The sequence below is a fragment of the Acipenser ruthenus genome, chromosome 3 (genome assembly GCF_902713425.1).
Source record: "Acipenser ruthenus chromosome 3, fAciRut3.2 maternal haplotype, whole genome shotgun sequence".
In the NCBI taxonomy this organism is placed as follows: domain Eukaryota; kingdom Metazoa; phylum Chordata; class Actinopteri; order Acipenseriformes; family Acipenseridae; genus Acipenser; species Acipenser ruthenus.
The window spans coordinates 43934816-43961374 of NC_081191.1; the positions used below are offsets into that span (position 1 = coordinate 43934816).

General features: G+C 40.7%; 1 protein-coding gene across 3 annotated transcripts in view; it reads right to left on the reverse strand.

Annotated features, from left to right (window-relative positions):
• The window catches only part of LOC117435451 (chondroitin sulfate proteoglycan 5-like), a 79542-nt gene that overhangs the window by 30411 nt on the left and 22572 nt on the right, over positions 1-26559 (reverse strand). The gene's annotated exons all lie outside the window — the stretch shown is intronic.

Consider the following 26559-nt stretch of genomic DNA (forward strand, 5'->3'; position numbering starts at 1 on the left):
GGGGGGGGGGGGGGGGGGGACGGGGACGACAGAAAGTCAGTTAATGGCTGTTAAACCCTCATTCCTAATTAAAAGACAATTAACTTACATTTTGACCCAGGCTAAGGCAATAATTAATAGAAGAGGAGAGTCTGGAGAGTTTCAAACCACTGAAATTAAAATCCAACATGGTTTAGATCAACATTAGACCACAAATAGGCAGTGGATTCCAAAGACTGTAATTTTCCTGCATCCCATTATTAACCATCTACACTGTCGTGCCTTAAGAAACACACACCCACACCCACACCCACACACCCACACCCACACACACACACACACCCACACACCCACACCCACACACACACCCACACACACACACACACACACACACACACACACCCACACACCCACCCACACACCCACACACCCACACCCACACCCACACCCACACACAAACACACACCCACACACACACCCCACACACACACACACAGACACACACAATTTCCTCATACTACAAATTTACTACATGGTTTCGGCCAAATTTAGCATTTGCTTATTGTAAATTATTTCTTATAATATGAATTCACTAAACACGAATTTCCTGTTTATGTAAATTATTTTGGAGTCATCCCAGGGAAGAACATTGTGAATAAAACTAAAACGCCCTATTCCGAACAGCTTGAGTGTAAAGGATATTGGGAAATGTATTAACTTGCATCCAGATTTGCGCTTCTGTTTTGTATTTTAGTGCTGTTTTGGGACTACAGATCCTATGATGCATTTCACATTTTCAAAGCTCAAAACCAGGACACATTGTTAAATAATTGATAAGACTAGTTAAACTATTGAAATATAAGCTATTTTAATGGTAATTGAAATAGCCATCCTCTCACTCTTAGTATTATCTTTTTTTTTTTTTTTAAGCCGCTAGCAAATTCCAGTACACTCACAGGTGTATAATTTGTGCGTAATTTAGTTTAATATTGTGCTATATACGTATTGCTAATTTTATATTGAGCTCATTATTATTATTATTATTATTATTATTATTATTATTATTATTATTATTATTATTATTATTAGGGTAAGCCATTCTTGCTTTTTATTATACCCTTAAAGCTATATATAACAAAAAAAGTAAAGTAAGAGTAATAACTCTAGACCGATAGGCCTTAAAGTTGTTATTGTTGTGTACAATAGGTGTCTGAAATACTGAAATCATTGATGCATTAATTTTTGTGTTGAGTGCTAAAAATGTTGCCTACTGTTATTATTACTATTATTTTTATTTATTTATAAATATTATTTATTTCAGGTATCTTCCGTGGTGACAAAGGGTGTTCGGACAACAAAAGACGCTGTGCGTCGCATCATGCGCCACCTTTCGACGAATAAGTTGGCGCAAGGGCTTAATTGGACAGGCCTTGGGGAGAAGATTTATTTTAGAGACTTGAAAATTAGAGTCATACTTCAGAGTAAGTATAAATTTCACATAAAACAATTTGTAAGTAGTATTTATTCCATAAGTTACTTGATGGGGTAAATTATGGCCAAGCTGTCCATCCAGCCCTTAATGTGTGGCTGTCACACGGCTGGCTGTGTCGTGACGTCAGAACCAGAAGATAAATAACACAGACAGGACAGATGAGGTGAAATGATGAAGGCACATGCTTGTGCCAGTTTATTATAAATAAAAAGGTTTTAACAAAACACAGGACACGGCACTTGCAGCCAAAATAAACAGACAAACAAAACGGACTAACACTCAAACAAACGGTGGACTAAGAGACAAACAAACACAGTGAGTACAAATACTTATTATTATTTTGTCTATTTTCCTTTCTCCTCTCCACACCTGTTCTCCACTCACCGAACACACAACCCCGAGTGAGTAAAACGTGCATCTAGATATACTGTTGTGCCGGGATTCAATTACTAATTAATTATTCACTTGAATCCCAGCACGTGAATTAATTATGTGCAACCTCGTGCTCACATATTAAATACTTTAAATGCACGTGAAGTGATTTAGTGCAATCCCCATGCCTAAATACAATTATACATTTTAAACACTCGTGCTCATTACCCACATTATATCCCGTGTACCAACTACAATACACTAACATTAACACACGCAACATAAAACACAAGAATACACACAGGGGCGGAGCACATTGCCACAGTGGCTTATGAGAAAGATATTACTTGAAAAAAGCAATATATCATATTGTGGCAAAGTGGCTGATTGTGTACAGGTGCAGGAGTGATGCAGTGCGTGCAGAAACAAACAAGGAGAGTTATAATCCAGTTGAAAGGTATTTTATTTATATCCAGGTCTGGTGACCAAATAATAAGACCCCGGCAATACACAACAATGTGTATTGCACGGTGTAAATAACAATGGGTTGCAATCCCAAACAATAAACACAAATATCTGCCCCACAATAATGCACTGCACTTTTTGCAATACGGGTCTCTCACAGTCTTTCTCGGTTCTAGCAATTCAAACCAAATGCAAAGGAACAGATTACGATTCTCCGTCCTCTTGGTAAACGAATGTAACCCTTCCGGGTCAATGCGTTCTTGCAACGGAGTCTCGCCTTCATCCAGACTGGCCGACTTCCCGACCCAGAGAAAGAACTGTCAGACCAGCCCATCCAAAGAACTCTGTTCTCGCTGCTTAGCGCCCTCACAGGTCGGGTGGGAGATTTACAACCAAGAATCATTGTATTTCTGTCACACATATTTATACCAAAGCTGTATCTTGTTATTACTTCACACTACTGAACAATGCCTAAACTTTAACTATTTTTCAAGGTCACATAACTATTTCTCAAAATTTGTCATATTAGTTACTTGATAAATCAGTTACTTGATACAGTTTGTTTAAATTAAGGCAGCAGGTAAATGTTGATAATTGTATCATTTTTTACATTTTTTGTATCAATACAAATAAGGTATTCATGCCCCTTTGAAAGTCTTATTTCAAAGGGGTATGGAGGGATGGAGGGATGGAGGGAGGGAGAAGAGAGGAGTTTAAGGACCAGCTAAGGATCATCAGTGGGACAGCAGCAGCTTGCCAGTTTATGACCGGCCAAGGGCCATCAGTGGGATAGGAGCGGCTTGCTGTTTAAGGACCAACCAAGGGCCTTAGTCACCTCATCCGCCAACACAGCCTCACGTTTCACTCCTATGCTGACAACACCCAGCTCTACTTAAAACTTGACCCTGGAAGCCCCTCTGCCATGGTCCGGCTCTCAGCTTCCATGCAAGACATCGAGGCCTGGATGTCTGCCAATTTTATTCAGCATAACACTAGCAAATCTGAACTCCTTCTAGTAGGATCTAAAACTCAACTTAGAAATCTAAATATAGCTGCCCTGAACCTCGGAAACTGTCTGCCACTGCCTTAGCCCACAGTATGAAGCCTTGGTGTACTTCTTGACAGCAACCTCTCCTTTGATGCCTACATCTCCTCCGTGGTCAAATCTTCCTTCTACTATTTTCGAAACATTTCCAAAGTCCGTCCCTACCTTTCCTAGTTCAGAATGTTGCTGCCAGGATCCTTACCAGATGTAAAAAACGTGATCACATCACCCCCCGTCTTGCCTAGCTGCACTGGCTACCTGTAAAGTTCAGGATTATTTTCAAAACTCTCCTGCTCACCTACAATGCCCTTCATCACAGAGGTCCCGAGTATCTCCTCAACCTGCTGACCAGCTATGTCCCTGCCCTCAAGCTGAGGTCCTCTGACTCTGGCCTGCTTGTTATCCCCAAGCAAAAGTGCGCTTGTGGTCATTAGTTAAAAGTTAAAAGAACTTTGGCATTTACGCATTATCCCCAAACAGCACATATTTTTCGGATATCAGCTAAATGTGCGAGAATTTATTGAGGCGACATAAATCACAATTCTAAGTAGGCATCGCAATTTTATGTAGTACTTGCTTCTGGACTTTTCGATTCCCTTGTTTCTGTTGCAATGTTTCATTATTCCACAGCTCCTTGGTTAATTGTTACCAGTTATTCCTCTCCAAAGGACCACCGGCCCAATTCTGTTTCACTTCTTTCGTTCTACAAGCGACCGTGTGATAAGAATCACATGAATCACGTTGCAGCTGCAACTCGCCGCGACTCAGACTTACAAAAAAAAAAAACACAGTACAATGTAACCATATGGCTTCATGGCTCCGACTCTTTGGAACTCTCTCCCAGCTTTGGTGCGTGATGCTCCCTATCCCTTTAAATCAACTCTCAAGACCCACCTATTCTCTCATGCTTTCCATGCTCTTTAAGCCTGATATCTGCTATTAGCTGCTGTGTTGCTGCTGCTATTTCATGTATTATGCACTTTCCACTGTATTTAATGTATTAAGAATTGTTGGGTTTTTTCCCCGCTGTATAACATGTGTTATGCATGTTATGCATTTCTCTGTATTTAAAGTATTATGGATTTTCTTGTTGTTACTGCATCTTGTAAAGCGCTTTGTGATGGTGGTCCACTATGAAAGGCACTATATAAAATAAAGATTGATTGATTGATTGATAAAAACGGCTTGCCACCGGTGGTCCACCAAAGATTGAATGAGCAAAACTGCGGAGGGCCACCAAAGGATGCCGACAATGGGCTGATGAAAGTGCTGCTTAAGGTCCTCTGTTGGTTTGCTTGCTGGGTTACTACTGCTACTACTACTACTACTGGTTCTACCAAGAAGAGAGACCTCCTGGTGAATCTGCTCCTGGCGCTTGGAAAACTGGCAATTTACAAGACCAGGAAGCGCAAGATCACCAGGGAGTGCCTCTTTGACTGTGGGGCTTTGACTGTTCAGGGCCCTAGTCCGGTCCCGGGTTAATTTAGAGCACGCCCTCGCGAAGTCCACTGGCGACATGAAAGCTTTTGTCGACCAGTGGGCTCTAGGGGGTGTGCTCTGTACCACCCCCCCTTTGTTTTGAACTTTTAATTTACAGACCTTTTAACCATTTTTTTTTCATTTAAAATTAGTTAATGGCCAGTCTTTGTTAGCACCCCCTTTTGTTTAGGTGGTGCTAAACTGAATTTAGTCCCCTACTGGACATTAAATAGGACTACTACTACTAATAATAATAATAATAATAATAATACTAATTATTATTATTATTATTATTGTTATTATTATTATTATTATTATTATTATTATTATTATTAATAATTCTGTAAAAATACATTTACTTTCTTTTTTTACTCACTGTGTCAGGATGGCTCTATTTATTGACGTTGTTAATGTGGTTTAACCTGGTGGATTAGGATGCTAGCCACCTCTCCTACTGTGCCTAGTATCTGGGTTAAATCCCGCCAGAACTGAACCGCTACAAAATTAATGTATTACACACAATTGTAGATTCATATTGAATATAAACAAAATGAAAACGCAAGGTGCACTGAGGAATAAGCACGTATGTCTGTGTTAATTACTTTATAAAAATAATGTTCTTGATTACCCTGGTATTTCATTGTACTTTATTTTCAATGCAGGTGCCATAAACCAAAAGCAGTTGTTTGCGTTATTTTGACAAAAAGTATTTAGAGTGTGTCGACAGTGAAAACCGGGACTTTTTAAAGCATCAAGCAAAATATCAGGACACCCGACACCTTTGATGGAAAACCGGAACTATCCCAACTAAAGCGGCACGTCTGGTCACCCTAAATAGTTCTCACGCATCAACGCCATTTCAATGAAGCAGCACAATACCATGCACTATCCTTGCAGACAAAAGGTGTGGTTAACGGCTTGCGAGCGCCCCAGCTTGAAATGACTATGGAGGTGTTGAAGGCGGTGGTTAATTAACCACCATAGAAGAAAAAGAAAGATGTTGCTGCAGCTTTTAACATTCCTGCAAATACTGTTAACCATTAAAAATAATGGGGCACAATAATACAGGCCTATGAACAGCAAACTGTGGTTGCAAGTTATTAGCATTTCTGATTTGCTCAAAACCCTGATACTGAGGACGCCTTTCTTTAGTGGTTTAAAAATGCCATGTGATCAGAATGGGACATGCAGGTTTGTTTTGCAATGTATACTTTTTAAAACTAAATTTCAACTGCATTTTCAATAAAATGCATAATACATTTAAATGTATAATACTTTTCATTGTTCAGTGTTACTGGCAATTTACAAGACCAGGAAGCGCAAGATCACCAGGGATAAAAAGTGTCGTATAAAAAGTGTCGTATACATTTGGCTTACACGTGATAATACGAGTTTGTGACTGTAATACTAATTTATTTTTTTTGCTGATCCCTTCAATTTCGTATTAACAATAATTAACTCTATATATATATATATATATATATATATATATATATATATATATATATATATATATATATATATATACATATATACACATGAATTACCCCTCCCCAAAAACTAGACATTTTAACAACCTAAAAGTAAGTGATTTGAATGATGAGTCATTCTTTTTTCTAGGGCACTTCTGAATATCAGAAATCAGAGAGCCAGATCACTTGCAAATATTGGACCCCATGAAATTCCCTGGTTACCGGGTCAGTTTTCATTAAGGCTTGATCACAGGAGGATAAAACCAGCCACTCACTGTCACTCTGATACTACCTCAGAGCCTCAGTAAAACCAAAAGCCAAACACCATAGCTGAACTAACACACTAAACACGGAATCACTGTCACAGCAGTCTCTTTAGAACCAGTCCCTGCTTTCCCTAGCTTGTATAAGACTTGATATGCTGGTTAAAGAGCTCCAATACCCGGACGTAAACAGTTTCTTAATTTCTCTGAGGTGTTAGAGTGCAGCTGTAGACTTTTCCTGAGAAACGTTTAGAAATGAATAATGCAAGTCTGAACCATTTACCAGCCAGTGAAGGACATAAACGTGTCTGACCAGCACTTTTTTATTTTGAGAAGTACACAAAATACTGTAATACAGTCAGCACTCACATATCCGACCATATCAAATTTTGACTTCAGTGATGGTTTAACCAGTGTGACACATATGTGATTATTTCATTTAGGCCCGTTCCAACCCTTGTCCGTTTTTTCAGGGAACACAAAAAAGATACAATGTCAAAAATACATAGCTGAAAGGACTGCATTTTAAAATAAGTAGACTTTCATTTAGATGTACTGTAGTTGGTTTTGTTGGTACACTATTATATTTTCAACAGAATAAGTATTTTTATTCAGAACGATATGATTCTGAAAATATCACTTGCCAAAAGAGACAACTGTTGACACAGGGACTGTAATACAGTACATACTTTTAAATCCGGTACGTATTGTAGCAGTATGTAAAATTCCACATTAACGACCCAACAGCAAAATGAAATCAAAATGTTACCCATGCAAGACTGTGTAAAACGTAAAAGGAAATGCAATTTATCAAAAGATTAAAAAAACAACAACACCAGTTTCCAGAATTAAAACAGTATCTAAAGTCACTATTCAAAATTGCAGAATATAGTGTTTGATAAGGTCCTAATGTCACAGTTCACTTGCAAATGAAAATGCACAAAATCAACTAAAGATCACAGATTTAAGAAAAATGCATCACAGTATCTAAAACTGTTTAATGATTAACGTTTACATTACCGTAGCTTGTCTCATTTGCTTTGCTTTTGCTGCAATTTTCGTCATGTGAAATTGGAGTAAGCGTTGTGTAACTGCACAATAAAGACTGATTTAGCATGCGATAAAAAAAACAAACCTTGGACAGTGAAGGATAAAGAAGTACACTAACATTGAAGAGATGGGCTTTGTATCAGAAACCTGCTGACAGAGTCAGTAAATCGTGTGTGATGGGTAAGTGCATTCATTTGTTACATATATATATAATGGGGATTGATTTTATTCTTAATACAAGGGAGGTATTAAGAATAAATACGCGACTGACATGTATCTGGGTAACGGATATCCGAGTGCTGACTGTAAATCACTTGTCTGGTAGAGTAACACATTTGTTTTGAGCAGACCTGGGTTCTTCATTGAAACATCATGAATCTGTAAAATCTGTTCATTGTGTGACAGGTCGGAGTTGCTCAGCTTCTTAATGAAATAACTTTCAATTTATTATTTAGCTCCAGAACAGCTAAATGTCAATTATATCTAATAACCACCTTGCCTGACATGCTTAGCGAGCCAGAAAGACAGATAGTAACATTGCCCTGTCTTACTTTTGCTGTTGAAACTGCCCCCCAGGTCTTCTAGATGGGTCTATGGAAACAGTAGAAAATGATACTGAAGTTACATTTTTTTAGTTTCTATATTTTATTTTTATAATATTTTTTATACCACTTATTTGCTTTTCTATAGTACCTGACTATCGTTTCCCATTGTGCATTAAGTGATGTAATGCACACATTAGCAAGCTTCATGATGTTTCTGTGAAGGCCCCCAACGTAATTAAAACAAACAGGTTACTGAGTGATATAGTACAGTATTTTGTGAGCCCCTGAAAAATTACTGTCTGGCAAACACAAACAACAAACATCTTAGAATTAGCACAACAGCCCTATAGCACATCTCAGTGAGAAGGTTCATTAGGTTTATTTGTTGTATGCAAGACCTGATCATCCAAAATGAAACACTGTTTAGAAAATATCCATCAAATAACACCCAAATCCAGGAGTCACTTTACTGGTATCCAGTGGATACAGTATATTATAAATCACGCATGAGAAATCAACCAATCACTGTTAAGGGTTTGTCAAAATTCCAGTGCATCATATCCTGTGTATAGATGTCATCCTGTGCGTAGAACATACAGCATAGTTCTAAAGTTTAAACAGAATAATAATCTCTGTTTATGTTAATATGTTGTGTGTAGGGTGTCGCTTATTCTAACATAATCCATTTCACACAGAACTGCTCAACTTTGCTTTGCGGTCTGTTCACAGGAGACTTCCCACACACTGCGTATTAAACGTAACTTAAATTATATACAGTGCTGAGTCTTTTAATTCCAAAACGTGCTTTTAAAACAATCCTTACATCACCATGTAATTGGATGTCTCCCGAGCTGCACTGCAGTGGGAGTGCTAAAGGGGATCAATAGAACAACTGAATATCCCTAGCACGGGAACACCATTTTAAGATGAATAATGTAACCATCAATCGCTCTGCACTGTAGCTGTAATTACATTTCAGTTAAACTGCAGTAACCGATCACTGAAACTGCTCTACCTGTCCTCCTTAAAGCGATTCACCAAAGTCTGCTCTTTTCATTATCCAGTTAACTACAGCTACAGGGTCCACTGCAGCACTCTCTGGTCTCTGGAGAACTTTATAGGAAGAGCTGCATCAGTAACTGAACACTGTCACTAGTCTACATTTTGAATTCTCACATTTATTCACACCATACATACAGTATAAAGCAACACCACCATCTTGCTCTGATACCAAAGCCATGGGCCAACTGCAGAGGTGAAGTACTGAGTATTTGATCATGCAAGTACTGTAATTTTTCACAATACAAATAATACACAAGTAAAAAAAGAAACTATTATAATTAGTAAGGTATTAAATCTGTAAGTCGCCCCGGGTAACGAAATAATAAATAATAAAAATAATTTAGGAGGCAATCCATGCAAGGAGGAGGGGCTAGTACTTCACAGATAACTGACACAACAAAGATGCAAAACAAAAATAAACATTAGGTCTTCACGATCAAAATCCTTCCCAAATTAAAGCAACATCTCACTTTTTATATGAAAATAAGTGCATTTTCCTTTAGAAAATATTTAACATGCTCTCGAGTGGCACTTATTCCACTGTCGACCGTGGATGGGAGCTCCCAAGGGGTGGCGCACAATTGTCCAACGCTGTAGCTCTGGGTTGGCTGCATGGCGGACCTGCAGAGTGAAAAGAAGCGGTCGGCTGACGACACACGTTTCAGAGGACAGCGTGTTTTCATCTTCGCCGCTACCGAGTCAGTGCGGAGGTGGTAGCGGTGAGCTGAGCCTAAAATACAATTGGCTATTTCAAATTGGGAGAAAAATGGGGTAAAATTGGCTACCACTAAATTAAAAAAAAAAAAAAGATTTAACATGATGGTCCATGTTTTTTAATATGCTTCACCATACCTCTCTGTGATTTACAATGCTTACTTATTCTTTACCATGTTTTATCTATACTTTATTACATTTTATTGCTTTATTGCTATGATACATTTTTATAAGGTTACTGACACTTCTGTTTTAGCCCTGCCAACTTGCGATGACATCATCTGAGTACAAGTGCTTATACAAGTATGACATTATGAATATGACTAATGGGTCCTTTGTAAATGGCAAGTGGAAAGTTGTACCATATATGATTTGATTGGATAAGTGCACTTTCTTATTGGAACTGTTGAAATGTATCTGTTAAGAGTTTAACTGCAGTCCTCCAAATTTTAGGATTGAGACATAAAAAAAACAAAAAAAACTATATGGACAATACAAAATTATATTGCAAAAGTTTGCTGGAAGCCATAACAGTAGTACAGTATTTTATGTTAGATTTAGAAATGGCACATTTTTCAATTTTTGCCAGTTTTTCATTAAATATATGGAAACCTACAAAGCAGTATGTAATTTAATATGTTAGCATAACATTATTCAGCAGGTTTCATTCGACTTTATGAAGCAAAATTAATTAATTATATAGGGTAAAACCTTTGGCCATTGCAGTAGATGTACACAGTGCTCACAAACAGTTAGACCATGTTGATAATAAATTGTACATATTCATAGTTCACCACTTTACTGTGTAAGGGCCCTTCGCTAAATCACGACCCTCAATATTTCAAAATGTTTTAGGTCAAATAATAAAACAGTGAGTTTGTACTTCAAACCTATGGCAGTAGAAGTGACAGGATAAGTCAGTGCTGGAATGGGTCCCAGAGAAGAGCAGACTGTCTTTGTTTGGATGGTGCCATTTGGCAGCAACCTGAATTGTGTGTGGGGTTAACCTCGCAGTGAGATTATCGTCTAGGTCTGGATACACTGTGAAAACAGATGGTTCCGTGAGAGCAGCGGAGAGACAGGAAGCATGAGGAGACGTGAGGCGATTGAGCAGGACAGTGACACACACTGCTGGAATACACACAGGGCAACACAACTACACAAAGCTACTCACAGGCACACAAAGATACACACTGCTACACAGAGACACACAACAACACAAAGAGACACACTACTATTGAGACACACAGAGACACAAAGAGACACTGTAATACACTAGAGTGAGCAGATTTCCAAAGCTCATAGATTAAAAATACTGTTTTATTTTTTAAGAATGCTTCTTTAAATATACTTATTTTATCACTATTACTGTTTTTTTTTATTTTATTTTATTAAACTAGCATAAAACAATAACCTCTGACTGCTGCACAACCACTGCACATTCCCTTTCCAATTTGTGGACACGTTTAACTATGTTATACCAAATGCATTGCTATTTTTACTCTGTCATTTTGTATACTTTTAATTTAGTATAGTAACTCATATGAAAATTCTACTACACACACACACACACACATGTATATATATATATAGGACATATTTAATGCATTATAAACATAAATGTATACCGTATATATACTGTAAGCTTGGTCTACCTATATGGTTACCGCAGTACTTTTCATGACAGTGGATTTTTAAGTCACTACTAAGTTCTTCTATTGCAAGTGGAGCTGATCCGTTGTGAACTTGTGAATCATTTTAGATGTACAGTCCATCGATCTAGAACTCTGGTTGTGCTTTACAACATGAAACAGGAATTGTTACACTTTGGCAAGTCTGTTTTTCTTGCTTTCTTTTAGTTTTTTTTTAAAAAAAAAATCTCAATTAACCTTTAATATGGTGATTTTACTCATTGTAATCCAGTGTTTCGTTTTCTTAAAAACTCTCTGCTCTTCCACCTTGCGAGCAAATTGACTCTATCCTGCCTTTCAGTTCCACTAGCTTTCATTGTTAATGGTACTAGCGTATTCAAGAATAATAACTTTAACTATATTAAGACATTCTGTGCGAATGTTGTATTCTTGGATATGCTGGTAGCTTTTCTTTTAAAGCCCTGGAGCCATATTTCAATATGATTGACTATGATTATGATTGAATGTAAATTATGTAAAGAGTGCTATCTTGCGCGTTTGCAAGGCAAGACTTTTTTAAGGGTTTGGGAAAAATATTGGGACACTGGGACAGTTGATGGGAAACAGGGATGGTCACAGTCAAACAGGGATGTCTGGTCACCCTATGATACACAGACACACAAATGATACACTGCTTCACATTGAGGAACAGACATACACAAAGGGTCAGCACAGACATTGAGAAAAGGGCTCAATGACTGCCTCTCACAGACAGACACAGACCAGCTTGTGTCATGTCCAAAATCCAAAATTGTGTTTTATGTCTATATCCCTGTCAACAGTTAAATATATTAGTATTGAACGACACAGTCATATGTTACTGTTTATATGAAGTACTGTTATTAAAGTCAGAACAGAGAATGGTCATTGTGCCTTGCTTAAGAGCTGGTGTAGAAAGTTTGATGTGGCTGCTGAGGGAGAGAACAACAAAACAAGCTTCACTCTTGAAGACCCATTTAAATTTTTTATTTCAACATTATACATCTGGAAAACATTTAAGGGAATTACCTGTGATAGTTAACATCATGTGTCAGCATGTATAATATTCTGAATTAATATAATGCATTTTGCTCTTGAGTATGTTGGTGGTACAGACCTATTGTATATTAAAAGCTACAATCTCCCTGTGACAGGAAAATCCTGTTGCTGGTTCTATAGTGCATGTGTGCCTTTATGGAAGCAGCTGAAATGCACAACAGGAGACGCGTTGCTAAGCAACTAATTGAGCAGGTAGGCTTGTCCGGTGCTGAGTTGATCAGCAGGTCCTGATTGGCTGGATGCATGCCCAGGGAGGCTGTGTGGAGCTCAAATGGCCTCTGTGCCACAGCTCAAGGCGACTGCACCGTCATACTACACAGACAGGTGTTGTGTTTACATTGAAGAGGAAAGTGTCCATGGAGAGAACTACTACACGAAACCCTTCCACTCCAAGACAATGCTCGCAAAGGCATTGCCCAGCCGAGGCTGTATGAAAAGTCCATTTGAAGAGGCCGGAGTCGTTGTGAGGATGCAGGGACTCCGGGAGCCCAGAAGTAGGTCAGTTTAGGGGCTGTTGATCCCAAACAGTGTAGAGAGGGTTTGTGTAGTGTAGTAGGTTCCTGGAGCGGGACGTTCCTTTTAGTGGGACTAGAGCTTGCTTGTGTGGCAAACTTTTATTTTTAGTTTAGTTTTCTTTATTAAATGTGACACTAGGGCTACCATTGCTGGTACCCTAGTGACAGCACTTGTGTTTATTAAATCTGCGCGCCCGTGCAGCGTGTCAACACCCAATGCTCTGTGTCTGCCTCAGTATTATTCAGTGACAACCCACATATGTAACGTCACCCTGTTACACTCTCCCTCATATCTTTTCCCTTCCATAGAAAGCAGAGTTCTCCAGCTGCAGTGTCAGGTATCACATATTCCCTTATAGAGTGCCAGTGACCAGGGCTTCTATTCATTTACTCCCACTGGGCCCCTGGTCTCCTTCCCAGCGAGAAGAACAGCACGCTGGGACACACAGCTTCCACACAACACGGAAGAACACTGAACTCACACCCCACAAAGGGCCCTTCAGTGCAGGCAATCAAAAACACATTTTTGTGCCGAGTCACTGCAAGATTTGCAGCAGGATTCAAATCTGGTTTTCTCCCTGTTCTATGGCACTATTCAACCAAACTTCTGGGCATAGGAAAGCACGGCCACTGCGTAAACAGACGTGCAAAAAACAAATGTTAACATATGGAGAGCTTGATTGAACACCGCCATAAAACAGGGAATTAAAGACAAATTTAACGCACAAGGGGATCCTAAGTAGGATCCTGCTTTATTAGCTATTGTTACACAACAGGATGTGCCCACTCTATGAGTCTAAGCTTGTCATTCAGCTTGTATATCTTGCTCCCAGTCCACAGTGCTTACCCTCAATACAGTTAAATATATGAAGCTCACCACTATTACATGTGACATACTTGTGGCTTCCAGTTTAGAAACGTGGTACATCCAAAAAAAAAAAAATCCATACTCTAAATGCATTGGCATCCAACAAGCTCTGGAATGTTGTTTTGGGTTTCAGGAAAAGGCAAGTAATGAAGTAATCTCTCTCTCTCTCTTTCTCTCTCTCTCTCTCTCTCTCTCTCTCTCTCTCTCTCTCTCTCTCTCTCATTGCATTGCATTGCTTCTGTCATCCCTCCAGCCTTCCTCCTATTACGAGGCAGATCGTAGTCGTAGTCTGCAGGGAGCGTCAGGCTGGCTGCAGGAAACTCCTCTCCTCAGCCGTCAGATAATGATTTAGCAATATAAAGCAACATCAGTATAAATATCTTTATTGGACACCTGGATTCCTAGGAACCTCTATTAGTGGCGCTTCCTCTGTATTGCATGTTTTCCATGGGGACTGTGACAACACTTTTCAGTGTGGAAAGAATCTTTAACTGTAAAGATGTCAGGAGGGAGATGATACTATTATTATCATTCAAATTTGCTTTCAAGTGCCTTGTTTCTCTTAAATGAAGATTAAGCATGGAAAATATTGATCAATGCTGCAACATGCTTGCTCAATTTTATTAAGGGAAAGGGAAAAATGTTGTTCTGCAGAATTCTACAATGTTTATGGCTTTGCCACTTTCCAGAACTGATGTTCACTTTCCAGCTTTACAGTGTTGTGCGGACTGCCTAATGCTTTCTCAGCAATCTGATAATGAAACAGTGCTTGGATAGAAATTATGAAAAACAAATGAATAAAGGATTTGGAAAAACATGTTAATTAGATTTCATAATTCTGTAAATGATTACTCATTTATTTATTTAAAATTATATTTGCTGGAAAAGCCATATGCGCTACAAACAGATCGTTTGCAAAGGCATCCCAGGAGGAAGGTAGGAGTACTCACCCTGTACTCATTTTTAAATGCAGTATATCCATTCTAATGATACAACACATCATAAATCCCAGGTGGTGTACGTTAAAACCATACTAATGTAATAGGTCATTTAACAAATTGAACGTATGGTGTTCGCTCTGGGGCCTCCAAAGGAAGATGGGCAGGATTTGAACCTGGGTTCTCCTGGCTCCTCTTACCCTCCCGATGAATCCTATTTGCATTCCACAACACACTAAAGCCTGGGTTTCTGAACCCATCAGACCTGAACCATAAATAACCTTCTTATCCAGCTCTATATGTTGCATGTAACTGTATGGAAGTATAGCACTCCCACTCTACCCACAGGGGCGATTCTACATATTGATATCAAACCAACAACATGTCTGCATTTGTATTTGTACAGTACTCCCAGTAAACCTGTATATAGTTCAACCTAGCATGGTGTCCATCTCATTCTCTGCAAGTAAATAGCAAGACACCACAATGGCAATAAGGAAACAACCGGACCAATAAAAAAAAAAAAAAACCCCGAAACATAAACAAATATTTGCTGCAACGGTGTGCACACTGTGCTCCACTGAAACCAAAAAAAAACAACAACAACCAAATAAAACAAGTGACACTGCTGATAACGATGACTACAGTAAGGCCAAAGATGCACTGACAAAATATTTATCTCCACAAAAGAATGTTGATTTTGAGGTAGACACATTGCGTCGGGCCCATCAGATTCAAGGGTAAAGCATGGATGAATACCACTCACTGCGCAGAATGGAAGCATCGTGTGAGTTTACTGATGTAGATAAGAAAGTAAGGATTCAGATAATTCAAGGGTGCTTATCTGCATGCCTCAGGAGATGAATACTAAGAGATGTTTAATTCCAAACCTTGCCGCCATAACACAACCGCTCCGAGAACTCATCAAGAAGGATTAGCCGTGGGACTGGTCAGCAAAGCATACAACAGCCTTAGCCTGCCTCAAGAAATCGTTCAGTAGCAACTTGGTAATGGCTTATTTTGATCCAACAAAAACTACTGAAATCAGCATTGACGTGTTGGCCTCAGTGCAGTCCTGACACAAGTCAGATCTCAAGGTCATGTCTCTACTGTTGCTTATGCCAGCAAAGCGCTGTCACCAGTTGAACAGTGCTACTCCCAAACAGAAAGAGAAACACTTGCTGTTGTGTGGGGATGCACACACTTCCATCTGTACTTGTATGGATGCCATTTTACAGTTATCACCAATCACAAGCCTCTACAACCGATGTTCAAAATGCATTTTTTCAGCCACCTACCCGAATAGAACAATGGATACTAAAACTGCAATCTTACGATTACACAGTGATATATCGGCCTGGGAAGGGCAACCCTGCAGCTTATTTCTCAGCGCAGCCACAGACTTTGTCATCTCTCACACTATCCCGAAAGCCACGTCTCCACAAGAGATTCAAGACCACACTGACTTGCTTACAACATGCAATGAAGACGGTACAAAATCGACAATGGAACACATTTACAAAAGCACCGCACCTGTCACTTGCTTGCCAAATTTGTCTCAAATCCTTCCCGAAAATAAGACATGAACTCACTGTCACTTCAAGTAATCTGCTGCTAAGAAATACGAAACTCGCCATGCCAAACACAACTATGGACTCACATCAATTCAGCTCACAAAGGACACCAAGAGCTAGTGAAAATCAAGCAACTACTAAGAGAGAAAGTGTGGTTCCCTGGTATAGACCTCCAAGTAGAGCACAGCATCAAGGCATGCCTTTCTTGCCAAGCTGCAATTCTGGAGCACAGGATACCTCCAATACAAATGTCCAACCTACCGAACCATCCTTCTGCAACTTAACCTCTGGAAGGCATTTGCTAGTTGTTATCGATGACTACTTATGTTTTGTGACCACATCATCTGCCAAAGCAGTTCTACCAAAACTAGACAAAATCTTCTCTGCCTATGGCATTCCACAGCTCAGACTTTGCCAAGTTTGCAGAATACCTTGGTGTCATGGATAGCTTTTTGGGTGACGTCCGATCAGGAAGACACAGGCACAAGAGCACAAGTACTGCGGGGTAAGTCGCCAATGCACTCCTTTTTATTAAATTATAAATAATAAACAAAACAAAACACTTTACACAAAACAAAAGGCACGGTGGCCAAAACAAATATTCTAATGAAACACTGACCAAAACAAGCATCATGCTGATTTAAAACCAGCACATGAAGTAATTGTCTTTTTAGCTTACTTCTTGCTTCGTTCCTCCTAACTACTCTCAACCTCGGTCAGCAAAAGCTGCTGGTTTTTATAGTGGTCGAGGGATTAACTGGCTGTCACTTACCTCATTTATCCCTCGATCACATTCTGCATGGGATTTTTAATGAGCGTGCTCAACAGCCAATTTGTCAATAAATTATTAGCTGCCAACCACGCATTCTCACAGAGGTATTTTGGCAGAGACGAGAAGCAAACATCGTCCCTGCCATCGTCCCTGCCAAACTACATTTAACTATAAAAATAATGTAAATACATTTCTGTAAGGATTTGATGGAAAGGTAAGTCAGCGTCCACAACATAGTATAGAGGAATTTATTGAGGATCAGGCCAGAGTCTCTAGTTTAGGAGACCAGCTTTGCGGAGCAGACATAAAAGATTTTATGATGCTCGACTGAGTTAGTTCCTGCAGTGAATTCCTTCCACTTGTACAGGTATCAACTGCAGAGCAATCTCTTGTGTTTGGCAGTTACAGTCTACTTGACACCCAAACACTGGCTACCTGCTATCTTTCAGAAGGTCACGGTAAACTCAGGATTCCTGGAAATCCGGTCATTTCAACCCAGATTGTTTAATTAAAATAGGGAAGATACACATGCACACAATTCTTTGATATCAGCTGTTACGGACCAAGTTTTATATTTTATTCTATTTTAAACTCCGAATTACCGAAGTACAGATCCTTGTCACGCTACTAGCAATTAGTCTAAAAGGATGATAATGGAGAGGACCATGAAGAGGCTGTAGCTGGTAAGTGAACCTTTATTTTTATTCTCCAGATAAACTATGGTGTTTCAGCCACTACTGCAGAATACTGTAGCATTTTCTCTATGGGAAGATTTTTAAATATAGCATACTAGTGTAGCTAACAGATGTGCAGACAGTTTCAATATGACTATACAGGGATGTAGGAGAAGATGAGGAGGCTGGATTCCATTCTTTGGCAGTAACTGTGACTGTTCAGTGGGCTACCTCCTCCTCCTCCTCCTCCTCCTCCTCCTCCTCCCCCGCTCTCAATACACTCAGCTCCAGCACTTTGTTACTGAGTCACAACCAGCCCCCAGACCTGTATCCCAGCAAAGCCCCGTCAAGCCTGGCTAGCTCCCTAAGGCTCTCCTCTCTCCTTCAGCAGCCAGGGATCCACAGCTCATCTGCCAGGGCCAGCTTTTCCACTTCCCACTCTCTCAATACCAGTCATACTGTACGTTCCCACTGCCAGCTCCCTGGTTATGTTACCCGCCTATATGAAGACCTGTTACTGTGAAAGTAAAGAGCGTCAGATTAGCGCAGCACAGTGTAGCTAGGATGTAGTTAACGAGTCTTATTGATAGAGGCAAGCAGCAAGCCCTGTGTAGGAGAAATAGGGTTAGATTCTCTGTGCTCTTTACACTAAATTATCACTGGCACATAACAAATAAGAGAGCTTAAGACTGCTTACAGTGCAAGCCCCTAAATTAAAACTCAGAGTTTCTGGTTCTGGTTTAGTAACTGTATTGGGTCTATTTGGTCTTTCTGGAAAAAAAAAGCTAATGATGATGTGAAGTAAATAGCTTTGAGAATCTAGCCAATATTGTTCTATCATAGTTTAATTCACTCCAGTATTAAACATTAAGTAACACATTAAGTCATTCCTATTCTGGGTCATGGCAAGTTTTAATGAGGACAGCAGGTCTATTTCTAGTCATCTACTTGCAAGGCAGTTTGAGTCAACAAGTGGTGGCACTGCCGGCTTCTATTGTTGTTTCATAGGAATATCTATTTAACTGCTATTGGTAATGGTAGAGAAAAATGTTAAAAGTCATTCCTTAAATCTTACAAAAGGAGATTATAAATATTTACTCCAATGCAAGTTATCAGTGTAAAGCGAGTGTTCATGGCACCCAGTCAAGTTTCCAAAATCACTTTGAATCACTTGAGCTGAAAACGTGTAAACCACCTACCATGAACTAAGTGGTAATGGTTCAGCGATAGACCGGTTTGTCTTTGATCTTAGTTTTGCCCAAATACATTCCCTGAGCACAGCTGCTTATTTAGGTTAGAAGACCAGCTGCTGGTGACTATGGGACCCCATTAATCACATGGCTGTTGCTCTGCAAATGATTGGCTGTAATTCCAAGAGGATATGGCATCGAATTAGAGCAGTACTCTTCACTCGACAAGCAGCACTTCACTAGGCACAATGTTTTGCAAAAAAATGTGTTTCAATACATCTCAATGTGTGAACCAGACTTTAGATGCTAAATGCACCTGAACAAGGCTAACACAGACACGGATGATGACCCAACGCCTTTAATTGGGTTTTTTGACAAGACTGATGATCAGATGATTGATTGCATGTCACTCTGTAACAGCACTGCTTCTTTAATTGAACTGACACGAGCTCTCCAGGACAGCCACTCTAGTATCTCAGGAACCACTTCACAATCAAATAAACAGCAGTGTGACAATATTACAGTGCAGTCACTTCGCTGATAGAAAAGCAGGGGTAGAGGGGGGGGGGGGGGGGGGGGGCAAAACACTGAGGTTTGATCAGATCTGAAATGATGCAAAGGACCTCTATCACAAAACTATTTTAAGAAATGTTTTTCAAGCACTTTTTTTAAGGATGTGTATAAACATTCTCTTAGGTTAAACAGTGAGAAGACTTCATAACCTCATTAAAACAGTTGAAAATAAGGTTTTGTGAACCAACAATGAAAATGGGCTTTTAAAAACTGTCCTTAATGAAGCCTCTCTAAAACAGTCCTTAAAGCATATGTTGCTAACAAAATAATTCCAGTAAATCTTAACTAATATATATTGCTATAATTTTGTTGGTCTCAGATTTTCCTATATGAAAAACGAACACTTTATAGTAAAGGTGAGGTTGATTTATTAATGGTAATTTATTTGAAGCTGTTGGAGAAGAATATTTATTGAACGCTCTTCGATGTTGTACTTCTGGACAACTTTTTAAAGTTGCAAGAAGGAATTAAGTCACCATTGAAAACACAATGCACTGGCTTGCATACACCAATGCGTCTAGTCATTGGAAGTTTGAGTTATTTTTAAGTAAATAAATTAAATACATTTAGAATGTTTAGTTTTTTTTATTTTTATTTTTTTTTCTGGAGAAATATATATTTTAAAAAATCCACTCAGGAAGAGTCATTGTCTAAAAAAAAAATACATTTAGAACTGTTTTCCTACAAGGACTCCCAGAAGCAACTCAAGGGTGTCCTTTTGCTTTCCTTCAACAAGACTTACATCATGGAAAAGAGAGCAAGATACGTTCGTGTGACAGAAAGACAATGATTCTTGGTTGTAAATCTCCCTCCCGACCTATGAGGGTGCTAAGCAGCGAGAACAGAGTTCTCCCTGGTCTCAGCCCGCAACAACCTGGCCACAGCTCCCGTCCACCGGAGCAGCGGCACACCACCTCCTCTCTCTGCTCCACCTACAACACCGGGACCGAGACCTCCTAGATCTCCGGCCCCAATGGGCAACCTTGCCTCCTCTTCATGGAGGTCAAGGTTGGCCCCCAGTGGGGGTAACGCTGCTACCCCATCCCCGTTACCATACCAGCAATGAGAAAAATGTATAACCAATGTTCCCTCCTTCTCCCCTATATGTTTTAGATGCTACCAACAGCGGCACCTGGCCAGGTCATGCCCATCGGAAATGGAGTGTGACGTGGCAGCGTGCAATTGGGCATTTGGAGCGGGTAATTGCGAGGAAAATGGTCGGGAGGGGCCTTGTATTGTTAATGCAGTTTTAGGCAAGGTGACAACCCACACATTAGTGGACACCGGGTGTGAGCAGACGTTAATTAAAGCAGCTCTCTTGGGCGGTGTGTCGTGGCAGCCACGAGGCCAGGCAGCGATCTCCTGCGTCCATGGAGCTACGGCGACATACCTCACCTAAAAGTATATTTGTTGGTAGTTGGGGTGGCAGAAAGGCTAACACACCCAATAATACTGGGTCGAGACTGGCCAAATTATAGAGAATTGGTTAAATGAATGGTAGTCTCGACCGCAAACGTAAACGTGGCAGAAAAAAAGAAAAAGGAACAAATTGGTGATGTGTTTCCTTTTCAAGCCGAAATGTTTTCTCCTATTTTCCGTCCTAGAAAAACCAATAAAGAGAGAAGGACCGCAAAATGGGAGGGAGCATCACTAAGACAAGGCTGGGGTCTGGTGGGAGAGCGCTTGGATGGTAACAAACGCCAGTCAAAGGGAGTTGGAACGCAGTGTGACCGAGAGGGCAAGGTTACTGGGCCATCCAGGACAGACGCTACTCCATTCCCTCTCAATATATCGGACATGTGGTACTCAAGCGCAGACATAGTGTGGGGCCAACATAATGACCCATCAGTAGTGCATGCTTGGGGGCAGGTCCAGTCTATTGAAGGTAAGGACGTTGATGGTGCTGGGGCACTAGTATATCCACACTTCAGTATCAAGGGGCAATTACTGTATAGGTAGGGCTTCTGTTTTTCGGGTTTTATTAATTGTATTTTTCAGTGCTTATTTTTAACTATTTTCAAGTTTTATGTAAATTGTTTTTTTTCGGGGCTTTTGTTTTTGATATAATGTTTGAAATTAGTGTTTTCGGTTACTTTCCAAAATCCTTGAGCGTTTTTTTTTTGGTTTTTTTTTCTGTCAAAACATGTTGGGGGCTCCCGAGTGGTGCATCTGGTAAAGGCGCTCCGCGTGGAGTGCAGGATGCGCTCTATAGCCTGGACGTCGCCGGTCCGAGTCCAGGCTATTCCACAGCCGACTGTGGACGGGAGCTCCCAGGGGGCAGCGCACAATTGGCCGAGCGTCGCCCGGGGGGGAGGGACGGTTAGGTCAGCCAGGGTGTCCTCGGCTCACTGCGCACCAGCGACCCCTATAGTCTGGCCAGGCACCTGCGGGCTTGCCTGTAAGCTGCTCGAGAGCTGCGTTGTCCTCCGACTGTAGCTCTTGGGTGGCTGCACAGTGAGTCTGCAGTGTGTAAAAAAGCAGTCGTCTGACAGTACACGCTTCGAAGGACAGCGTGTGTTCGTCTTCGCCCTCCCGAGTCAGCGCGGGGGTGGTAGTGGTGAGCTGAGCCTAAAAAATAATTGGACATTCTAAATTGGGAGAAAATAATAAAAAAAAATAATTGGCAACGACTAAATTTATTTAAAAAAAAGAAAGAAAAAACATGTATAGTAACTCGACAGTACTTGCACAGTTTTACCTACTTTCCTTTGCTGTCTTCCACAACGAAATCCCTACGGGCACATTCTTCTGGGTTTTTTGTCTGGAGACATTTTTATACATTTTGCCACAATTCTGTTTTAAATCGTCTGTATCTTAACTGTATTACATCTTTAAATCCCACTAACAAGCCTCCATTCCTGATTGTAATCAGGTTTTAAATCTCGCCAGCAAAGTCTCCAATAGAAATGCAGGAAAGTGCTGTCACTCAGTAGTTGGGGGCGGGTTTAAAGTATTCAGAAAGAGACATTGCCCAGCAGCACTGGGAAATGTGTTTATTATTATTTTTGTAGTAGGTTTTATTTTTTAATGGATAAAGGGTAAAGTTAACGTGAATAGATTAATCATTTCCACAGTTTTTCCGGTGTTTTCCGGTGTTTATTGGCTATCCACCGATTTAATTTTTTTTGTATCGGGGGTGTTTTATCGGATTTTATCGGTTAAAACCAAAAATTAGAAGCCCTATGTATAGAGTAAATCTAGCCGCGGGCACAGGACAGCCTGTAACACAATTATTGGTTTCCCCGTCTTGTCGGACTGAGGTCATCAGGCTGGCGCATGATATCCCTTTTGCAGGGCACCTCGGAGTTGACAAGACAAGGGAGCGGATATTGGCTCGATTCTATTGGGTAGGTCTTCATACTGATGTGCTGAAATATGTAGCCACATGCCCAGACTGCCTGTGAGTAGCACCGGGTCGAGTGCGCCCCGCCCCTTTGGTTCCACTGCCGATTATTTCCACTTCTTTTGAACTTATTGCAATGGACATTGTGGGCCCTTTGCTACCTTCTGACTCTGGGTATACACATATATTAGTAGTGGTAGATTATGCAACATGACACCCAGAGGCAGTTCCATTGAGGTCCACTAGTGCTGCTGCAATAGCCACAGAGTTAGTGCAGATTATGGTATAAGGATCCCCAAGGAGATTTTGATTGATCATGGGACCAACTTCTTGTCTAACACGTTACAGCAGGTATATCAAATATTAAAAATACGTCTCATCAGGACGTCTGTTTATCATCCACAGACAGACGGTGTGGTGGAACGATTTAATCAGACCTTGAAGCAGATGCTGAGATGTTTTGTAACACAAGAGCAAAAACATTGGGCATCGCTTCTTCCCTACCTCCTTTTTGCAGTGAGAGAGGTGCCGCAGTTCGACAGGGTTCTCCCCCTTCGAGCTCTTGTACGGCCGACAGCCTCACGGCATCCTCAATCTGTTGAGAGAAGGGTGGGAGGAGTACAAAGGCTCATCCAAAAAACGTAGTGAAGCATGTGCTCCTACTGAGAGATCGCCTGGATTTGGTCGGTCATTTGGCCCAGGACAACCTCAAATCGGCTCAGCACCGGCAACAGCAGCATTACAATAAAAATGAATTAATTTGAACCTTTCGACCAGGAGACAAGGTAATGCTGCTGCTTCCCTCCTCAGAATCGAAATTATGTGCTAAATGGCAGGGGCCATATGAAGTGATTCGGGCTATAGGAAAGGTGAATTATGAAATTAGACAGCCTGATCGCTGTAATGAATGTGAAATTTATCAAGTAAATTTATTAAAGCCCTGGCAGCAAGGGAGGTCTTATTAATAGCCCCAGGCAATAATAGAGGATGACTTACGCCACTGTCCAGAGACTCCTAGCACTAAAATCATTTTCGATAGGGGAACAATTGGTTCCAGATCAGCAACGGGAGCTGTGTAAGCTTATTGAGGTGTTCAGCAATGTTTTTTCTGACTTGCTCGGCAGGACTAACTTAGTTGAATATGACATTATCTCTCCACCAGGTGTCACAGTACGAGAGAGACCTTACCAGTTACCACAAAGAGGTATGGGACATGCTCGAACTTGGAGTGATTGAACCTTCCAGGAGTGACTGGTGCAGTCCTATTGTAATAGTGGCCAAGAAAGACGACACACCCGCTTCTGTGTAGATTTCCGGAAGGTAAACTCTATTGCCAAGTTCGATGCGTACCCTATACCTCAGGTCGATGAACTTCTAGATAGACTGGGAAAGGTGAAGTTTATCTACTCTAGACTTGACAGGGATACTGGCAGATCCCCTTAACCCACAGTTCTAGAGAGAAAACCACATTTTCAACACCAAAAGGGCTGTTTCACTTTAAAACCATGCCGTTTGGGCTACATGGTGCGTCCGCTGCCTTTCAGAGACTGATGGACCAGGTTTTACTCCCACATCATGAATATGCAGCAGCGTATATTGATGATGTGGTTATTTACAGCTCCACCTGCCAAGAGCATTTGGCTAGGGTTACAGCCATCCTTCAGTCTCTAAGGGTAGCCCGGCTGACAGCTAACTTGCAAAAATGTGCGTTTACCAAATAAGAAACTCAATATATGGGATTTTAATGGGGAATGGAAGGGTGAAACCTGTTGTCACCAAAATCCAGGCTTTGATAGATGCGGTGATCCCCAAAACCAAGACTTGGGTGAGGTCACTACTGGGATTAGCCGGTTATTACCGCCTCTTTATCCCCGAGTATGCCACAGTGGTTAACCCTTTAGTTGACCTCACCAAAAAGAGTGCTCCAAGTTTAATTAAGTGGTCAGCTGAGTGTCAGGGGGCGTTTGACTCTGCCAGGCCCCTACTCTCATCACACCAGATTTCACAAAGAGATTTATCCACATTGATACGTCGGATGTGGGTTTGGGTGCAGTCTTGTCCCAAAAGGTAGACGGAGTAGAACACCCAATATTGTATCTCAGCAAAAAGATGCTCCCTCAGGAGCGCAACTACTCCGTAGTCGAAAAGGAGTGTTTGGCCATCAAATGGGCTACTCACTCCTTACGATACTACCTGCTGGGACATTCATTTGATCTTGTCACAGACCACGCCCCACTCAAGTGGTTAAGCACAATGAAGGATAGCAATGCCCGATAATTCGGTGGTATCTGGCATTGCAGCCCTTCATGTACCACATGGTACATCGTGCGGGGAAAGACCACCAAAATGCGGATTATTTTTCCCGGGAGGGTGGAGTAATGGGAAAGGTAGATTCAGCCGAGTGTTCCTTCGGCTCCAGTCTGAGCAGTGGGATATGTGACAGAAAGACAATATTCTTGGTTGTAAATCTCCCTCCCGACCTGTAAGGGCACTAAGCAGCGAGAACAGAATTCTTTGGACAGGCTGGTCTGAGTTCTTTCCCAGGGTTGGGAAGTCGGCCAGTCTGGATGAAGGCGAGACTCCGTTGTAAAAACGCTTTGACCCGGAAGGGAAACAATGTGGCAGCAGCAGATTGGAGAGGTGGTTGCACTCATTTACCAAGGGGTCACGTGTGACATCATAAAAGGGGATGGAGAATTGTAATCTGTTCCTTTGTTTGGGTTATTAGCAAGTGACCTGGAAGGACCTGTGTTTGGTGAAATAATCGTGAGTGTTTGTTGTGTTCTGTCTATTTGTTTGTTTGTATTCACTAGACAGCTAGCATGTTCCGGAGCTGTCGCCAGAGGCCAGCACAAACCCGGAACAGCACTGCACTCGTATCACTATAACTGTACTTGCACCACTAGCACTAATTCATGCACTAACAGACTTGTGTATGTGTTTTGTGTTTTGTGTGGGTGTATAATAAAAACAGGACTATTATATGCGGGGCAAACCCAGGAATTACTTACCTTACGCTGCTGTATTACTTACCTTCATTATTGTTTACTGTTTGTTTTGCCGTCAGGCACTGGACAAAAACAAATAAAACAAACCTTTGGACCTGGATTACAATTGTCTGTCTGTTCTTTAATCACCTGCACCTGCACACTATTAACCACTTTGCCACAGTTCACCAATTTCATTTTCAAATAGCATTGAAAATAAAATACATGTTTAACATAACATCTGCCTCTTCCATATAGGAAAATGTGAGATCTATGAAGTGAGGGTATGTGGCAATGTGCCCGCCCCTGTGTGCATTTGTGTGTTATATGTTGTATGTTGCGTGTGTTAATGTTGGTGTATAGTCATTGGTACACGGGATATAAACGGGTCTGTGTTTCACGTGTATTTAAAAATGTAGATTTATATTTAGGCACGAGGAGGGCACAAATCACTTCAC